This window comes from Molossus molossus, unplaced genomic scaffold, assembly GCF_014108415.1.
Source record: "Molossus molossus isolate mMolMol1 unplaced genomic scaffold, mMolMol1.p scaffold_m16_p_4, whole genome shotgun sequence".
In the NCBI taxonomy this organism is placed as follows: domain Eukaryota; kingdom Metazoa; phylum Chordata; class Mammalia; order Chiroptera; family Molossidae; genus Molossus; species Molossus molossus.
Window position 1 is genome coordinate 101,906,003 of NW_023425377.1, and position 7,574 is coordinate 101,913,576.

Genomic DNA, 7,574 nt, shown 5'->3' on the forward strand with positions numbered 1-7,574 from the left:
CACTACTGTCTGGACAGTTGGGCATTGTAGTTGGGAAATTATTGGAAGATTGATTTTTCTCTGTTGACTTTTTTTCTGCAATAGTAGGTACATTCAGTAATAAATGTGAGACCTTTTAAATGGAAAATAATAGATTAAAACATATAGTTACGCCCTGGCCGGTTTGGCTCAGCGGTTAGAGCATCGGCCTGTGGTCCAGAGAGACCCGGGTTCGGTTCCCGCTAAGGGCATGTACCTCGGTTGTAGTTTGTCCCCGGCCCTGGTTGGTCGTGCGGGTGGCAGCCACTCGATGTGTCCCTTTCATGTCGATGTTTCTCTCTCTCTCTCTCTCTCTTCCTCTCCCTACCTCCCACTCTATCTGTACAAAAAAAAAGTGGAAAAATGTCCTCGGGTGAGGATAAAAAAATATATATATATATAGTTACAATTTAAAGGAGAATAATAAAATTAATATCTACATATAAAACCCCTAGATGAAGAAATACAACATTGCACAGTAGTTCAGAGCCCCAGTGGACACCTCCACACTGCATCACCCTCCTTTTCTTCACCCTTGAGGGACATCCAGTTTCTTTTGTTTTCTTTTTTTATTCATTTATTTTTGTTACAGATGTTTCTCCTTTTTCCCCCATAGACACCCTCCTCCCTATACTGCCCCCCAGCATTGTTGTTTATGTCCGTTGGTTATGCTTACATGCCTATGAGCTCTTTGGTTTATCTCACCCCTTCCCCACCCCCCTCCGTGCCCTTCCTCTAAGGTTTGTCGGACTGAACTGTACTTTTTTCTATGTCTCTCGGTCTATTTTGTTCATCAGCTTATTTTGTCCACTATATTCCACAAATAAATGAGATGATTGTCCGAGAGCCTGGGAACTGGCACCAGGCAAACTGCTCAGCCGTTACCTCGCTTACCCAACCTAAACTCCCTCCCTGTTTCAGGAACTGTTTGCCCCAAACTCATAGATCAACTCCTGTCCCATTCTCCTGTCCTAGTCCAGGAAATGTTCGCTCCGGGACAATAGACTCACATTCCAGGGGCCCCCATGCGTAGCCCCTCAGGACCTAACCTAACAACAAGTTCCCTCTGCCACAGGCGCAGATATAAAAATCACAAACCCCAGCATCGGGTGCGGCTTCTCGGACTCGACCCCCCGAGTCTGTGAACCCGCCCGGAGTGTACCCAATAAAGCCTGATTTCTGCTTATTCGGCTGTTTGGCTCTCTGGTTTCTTCCCACCTCCCACCGGCGGCACCTGGCTACCTTACAATGATGTGGTATCTGCCCGGCCGGTGTGGCTCAGTGGTTGAGCATTGACCCATGAACCAAGAGGTGGCTGTTTCAGTTACAGGTCAGGGCACATGCCCAGGTTGTGGGCCCAATGCCCAGTAGGGGGAATGCAGGAGGCAGACAATTTATGTTCTCTCTCATCGATGTTTATCTCTCTACCTCTCCCATCCTCTTTCTCTAAAGCAATGAAGGAAAAAAAATTTTCATACAGGCATCTAGTATCTTTATTAATAATTGCCTTTATTTTATCAGTAGGTTTGCCACATGCATATCCTTACAACCAATAAAGTGTATATTCTTTATTTATTATTTTTAGACTGAGAGGTAGAGAGTGATAGAAACATCAGTGAGAGAGAACATGGTTCAGCCACCTCCTCCCTGTCCCCCACTGGGGATTGGGCCCACAGCCTGGGCATGTGCCCCGAACAGGAATCGAACCGGCGGCCTCTTGGTGCATGGGTCAATCAATGCACAACCACTGAGCCACACCAGCCAGGCTGTTAAAAATGTTTTAACCTTGCTATGCTAACTTAAAAGTTTATAGAAAGTAGAGATAATAGGATAATGAACCTCCCAGAGTCTTTCTTAATATAACAACTTAATCACTTTAAAATTCTATGTATGAGATAAAAAGAAAATAGTTTCCCTCTCAAGAATATCCTTATAAATTCAGTTGGCATCTATGAACTACTGCTTGTTTCATATGGACACTCTCAGTGGTAAGTTTCTGTCAGTATCTTCCAACAGTAACCTGGCTGGCAGGCTCTGGGCTGACATCCCTTTTTAATTTCTCAATTTCTCTGTTCCTTAGTTTACTCATTGCAAAAACTGTAAATAAAAACAGAAACAGTGCTACAGGGTTAGGATAAAGAGACTCCAGAGTTCTGAGATCAAGGCCAAGGACACTTAAGTGCTTACTGTAATCACTGGAGAAACCTCCCCCCACCCTCGCCACTCCCATTTCCTGGAGAAGCTGTGTCTTTGCTGGGTGGAGGGGTGGAGTTCTCCCAGCCATACCTCTGACCTGAACTCTAGTGAAATCTTGTCTGTGTCTTCTTACTCTGAGAGAGCATCTGTCCCTGAGCCTCCTTGCCCCAGGTAAGCAGGGAGGTAGGAGGATGTGGGTGCAGGAGGCTGGAGCGTGGTAAGAGGCTTGTCCTCCTGAGGAGGCACTTGGTGCCCCAGAGAGATTGTGCCCCTCCAGAGACTCCAAACTCGGTTTTGGTTTATTTCAGACGAGATCGGGCACGTTCAGAGTGTTATGGCCGTAGACGAGTTTGGTTTATTTCTAAACACATCCCATGTATTATGGTTCCTGATCCCTCAAAGAACCTTGTGCAGCCCTGGCCAGTTTGGCTCAGCGGTTAGAGCATCGGCCTGCGGTCCGGAGAGACCCGGGTTCGGTTCCCGCTAAGGGCACGTACTTCGGTTGCAGTTTGTCCCCGGCCCTGGTTGGTCGTGCGGGTGGCAGCCACTCGATGTGTCCCTTCACATCGATGTTTCTCTCTCTCTCTCTCTCCCTCCCACTCTATCTGTACAAAAAATGGAAAAATATCCTCGGGTGAGGAAAAAAAAAAAAAAGAACTTTGTGCAGAATCGCTTGCAATGTTTGTTAAAAATGCAGATACCCAGATGCCACCCAGTCCTATAGAGGAATAATATCTGTGTGACTAGGCCCTGCACTCCAGCATGTCTCTGTGAGGGGAGGCTTGTGTAGGTCGGGGGATGAGGGATGAGATCTATGGGGCCCTTATCTCTGACCCCCAGGCCCTGTATGGCCTTGATCTTCCTTAATCTAACAAGTCTGCTTTCTTATACAGGGCTGACTAAGGCTCAGAGAGGTTAAGTGGTAGATCCGAAGCCACAGAGCTTATAAGGGAGCACCAGGAATCAAAGGCAACAAATATTTGATGAGTTCCTGTTAGGTGCCAGGCCCTGAGCTGGATGTTTAAGTTTCAGTTATAAGAAAGAAGGATACAGTCTCAGTGTCTCCACGGTTAGTGTGGAGGCAGATCTGGACCTCAAAAAATGACTCCAATGACTAAGTTTTATGGAAGTTGTGTGTGTGATACTGAACCTTCAAAATGGGTGTTGGAGGGTGGGACATGTGTGCTCTGGAAGAAGAGGAGCTAAGGAAGGAGACTGCTGGGGCCGGTGGGCTTTGCTGGGCTCCAGGTCAGCACTGTTCAAATGCCCTGTGGTCACAGCCCTGGCCGGTTTGGCTCAGCGGTTGGAGCGTTGGCCTGCGGACCAGGAGTCCTGGGTTCGGTTCCCGCTAGGGGCACATACCAAAACAAAACAAAATCAAATGCCCTGTGGTCAATTATATCTCAATTGAAAAAATAAAATAAAAAGAGTGGTACTTGCAAGCTGCCTAGAGAAATGTGTGAGGACAATTGAAATAAAAAGTTTCTAACCCCCCCAAGCCCCACTGCCCCAAAAAAGCTCTGGGGCCAGAGGTAGGTCAACGTGGAGAAAGTGAAGGAAAAACAGGCTGAAGCCAGCCAGGAGTGTCCTCGGTGCCAGATGAGGGACCAGCCATGAGTCTTGGTGAAGGACCTGGAGAAATCTGGGCACCCTCCAGTCCTATACCTGTGTAAACAGGCAGGAATGGCAGGGGCCTGGTGGACACGAGTCCCAGGTCCAGGATCATCCTACAGAGCCCACAAGTCTGAAACTCAAACGGCTATAAAACAAGTTTTTTTATAAATTGGGTGTAAAACGTATCTGGCGAAACATCACTTGACATGGAGCTTTTTTTTTTTTTTTATATTGATCTGAGAGAGAGAGAGAGAGAGAAACATTGATGAGAGAGAACACCAACTGGCCGCCTCCTACATGCTCCCGGCCCACGACCTGGGCATGTGCCCTGACCGGGAAGCGAACCGGGACCTCCCAGTGCATGGGTTGACACCCAACCACTGAGCCACACCAGCTGGGCAACATGCAGCTATAAGACTTTAGTTAGCCCACTTGGTTTTAACACAGGTGCATTCTGCTCCATGATTATTGTAGTCCTGTGGTCCAGGGGGCTGAGACTGGAATGAAGTGGGAAGTTATCTGCTTTTTTCTTTTTAAATTTTTTCTTTATTGATTTTTTTTCTTTATTTTTTTATCTTCACCCAAGGACATTTTTCCATTTTTTGTTCAGAGTGGGAGGGAGAGAGAGATAGAGAAACATCAACGTGAAAGGGACACATAGAGTGGCTGCCTCCCACATGACCCAACCAGGGCCAGGGATAAACTGCAACCAAGGTACGTGCCCTTAGCGGGAACCAAACCCCGGTCTCTCTGGACCATAGGCCGACGCTCTAACCGCTGAGCCAAACCAGCCAGGGCTATCTGCTTTTTTTCAGTGTACAATGTATTGTGTGCCCATTTCTGTATTGGTACATGTGGTGCTACTGTGGACCAAAAGGGGCCACATGCTGACCTGACAAGCTTGGGAAGACCTGCCTGACAGCCTTGCAAACTCAAAGACCTAAAGTAACCACAAAGGATGGTTCGAAATGTAAACTTTTAAAATAACAGCAGTTCCTGGCAGGTAGTGATGTCCTAGGCTGACATCTTCCCTGACAAAGGTCAATTTTCACCTTAATGGAGCTTATTGTCTTTTTGCATCTAAGATAACGTACCTTTGCAAAGTGAGGTAACTTCCTTTTTTCCCAGACCCCTCAGGGCACAATCTATGCTCCAGCATGGAAACCACAAATCTCCTCTTCGTTATCATGTTAATCATTGACTTTTAAGTGTACCGACTTTTGTAAAAGAAGTATGTCTATCACTTTACTCTCTATCCAATCCCGGAGAATTCCCAGTTTTGCTTCTCCCACCTCCCTAATCTATCACCAGTGGATTTCTTAAGCCTTCTCTTTTGATTGTAATGCCTAAAATAAGGTGCAAAACTGCCATTCTCTGGAGCATTATCTCAAGGCCTCAAGGTTTTGTTTCCTGCATTTGTCCACAGTTTGGCTTAAATAAACTCACAAAATTCACCGATTTAAACATTTTTTAAAAATATATTTTTATTGATTTTTTTTTTTTAGAGAGAAAGGAAGGGAGAGAGAGAGAAACATCAATGTGAGAGAGAAACATTGCTTGGCTGCCTCCTGCACGCCCCCCCACCCCCCCAGAGATCGAGCCCGCAACCTGGGCATGTGCCAGCGATTTCTCAGTCCATGGGACGAGCTCAATCCACTGAGCCACACCAGCCAGGCTGAACGTTTTTTGTGTTTTTTGTTTTTAATCCTTACCCGAGGACACTTTTGCACTTATCTTGAGATAGAGAGAGAGGGAGAGGAGGAACAGAGAGAGAGAAACATCAAGTGGTCGCCACCCACATGATGCTAACCGGGGCCTGGGACAACCAAGGTACATGCCCTTGGTGGAAACCGAACCCGGGACTCTGGTCCGCGGGCCAATGCTCTAACCACTGAGCAACCGGCCAGGCTAAACGTTTCTTACACTGACACTACCACCTTTCTTTAAAATCTGTTGTGGCCCTGATGGTGTTGCTCAGTGGATAAGCCTTGTCCCATGCACAGAGAGATCCTGGTTCAATTCCCAGTAGAGGTACATGCCTTGGTTTTGGGCTCAATCCCCAGTAGGGGGCGTGCAGGAGGCAGCTGATCGATATTTCTCTCACATGAATGTTTCTCTATAAAAAATCAATGAAAATATATTATTTTAAAAACTCTGCTTGTTCCCTCTTGAACAGAATATATTTAAGACATTTGTAATGTAGTTTAATTGGTCAGTACTGACATGAATATACCCAATATTCGCATTTTTTTGAAGTTTAAACCAGTGTTGAAGAAAACATCTTTGTATGTCTTTTTTTCTGTATATATTTTTGAATATTTGTTCAAATTATATGTGTGTTAAAGAAAAAATTCAACCGAGTAAATTTTATTATTTTTTAAAATATATTTTTATTATTTTTTTCAGAAGAGAGGAAGTGGGAGACAGAAACACAGATGTGAGAGAAAGTTGAGCCACTGTCTCCTGCACGCCCCCTGGGCATGTGCCCTGAGCAGGAATCGAACTAGCAACTTCTCGGTGCGTGGGATGACTGTCAATCCACTGGGCCACACTGGCGGGGTACAGCTGAGTAAATTTTAAAGATATTATTGGCTTTATTCAACAATTCAATAGGCAACATTCAGTCTTGCAGGTAGAAGCAAGCTCGGAAGAGCTGTACAAAATGAAAGGCTTTTATAGGTAGAAGGGAGCGGGAAGTTATAGACCAAAAAGCTGGTCAGTTTTTGCAAGGGTTCTTCCCTTGCAAAAGCTGGGTCCTAGCAGATGACCTCACCGGTGCTGATCAGATGATTCCTGATTGGCTGGTTTAAAATTCTACTTCTGGGAAAGCTGAATTTAATTACTTCTCAGTTTGATGACCTGAGGTTTACCATAAGTAATTCTTTTGGGGCCTTTTTTTTTCTTTTTAAATCAATTTTAGAGAGAGGAAGGGGGGAGAAATAAAAGAAAGAGAAAAAAAGAAGAGAGGAAAGAGATTTTTGGTGTATGGACAACACTACCTCCCCAAGTCAAAACTTTTTTTCAGTCTTACCAATACAAAAGGGGCAAATTTGTCATTCTTAGATTATTAATAAGTTTCTGCGTTTTTTTATGACTTCTGCCTCTCCACTTTTTCTACACAGGAAGTTGTTTTTTGTTTTACATTATTGTAGGTATTCTTTACTTAGAAATTATATTTTACTAGTAAATACTGAAAATAGTTTTTCCTGGTTTTGTTTATATTCCATTTGTATGTTACAGATGTTAATTATTGTCTGCATCTATTTCACAAATGAAGCTTCTGTAGCACTTAAGTGTTGTGAAGGGGAAGGGAATATGCCACCATAAAAGATGCCTCTTTGGCATAAGGATTAATTGGGGCTGATTATTTTTGAAAGGCTGATGCTGGGGAATCTCTTAAAACAGTGTAGAAGTTGCCCTTTGTGAGGGAGATTTACATTTATAAGGGAATATCTATTTGTAGGGTGTTTCTCTCTACCAGGAAGAAGAATCTAAAGCTCTAGGAACTCTTTATCAAAGGAGAAGGCGCCCACTTAAATCTGCCTAACAATCTTTCCCTTGTTTATTCTGCTTTGCTTTATACCCTCCCATAACTGCCCCACCCCCAACATCTCTCCTTTAGTCTTTAGCTGAAGACATATAAGGTGATGGTTTAGGCCATTTTGGGGACTTACTCTGTGTCCTGGGTCTCTCCTATGTATATAGGAGGTATACATGTTATTAAACTTGTTTTTCTTTTGTTACTG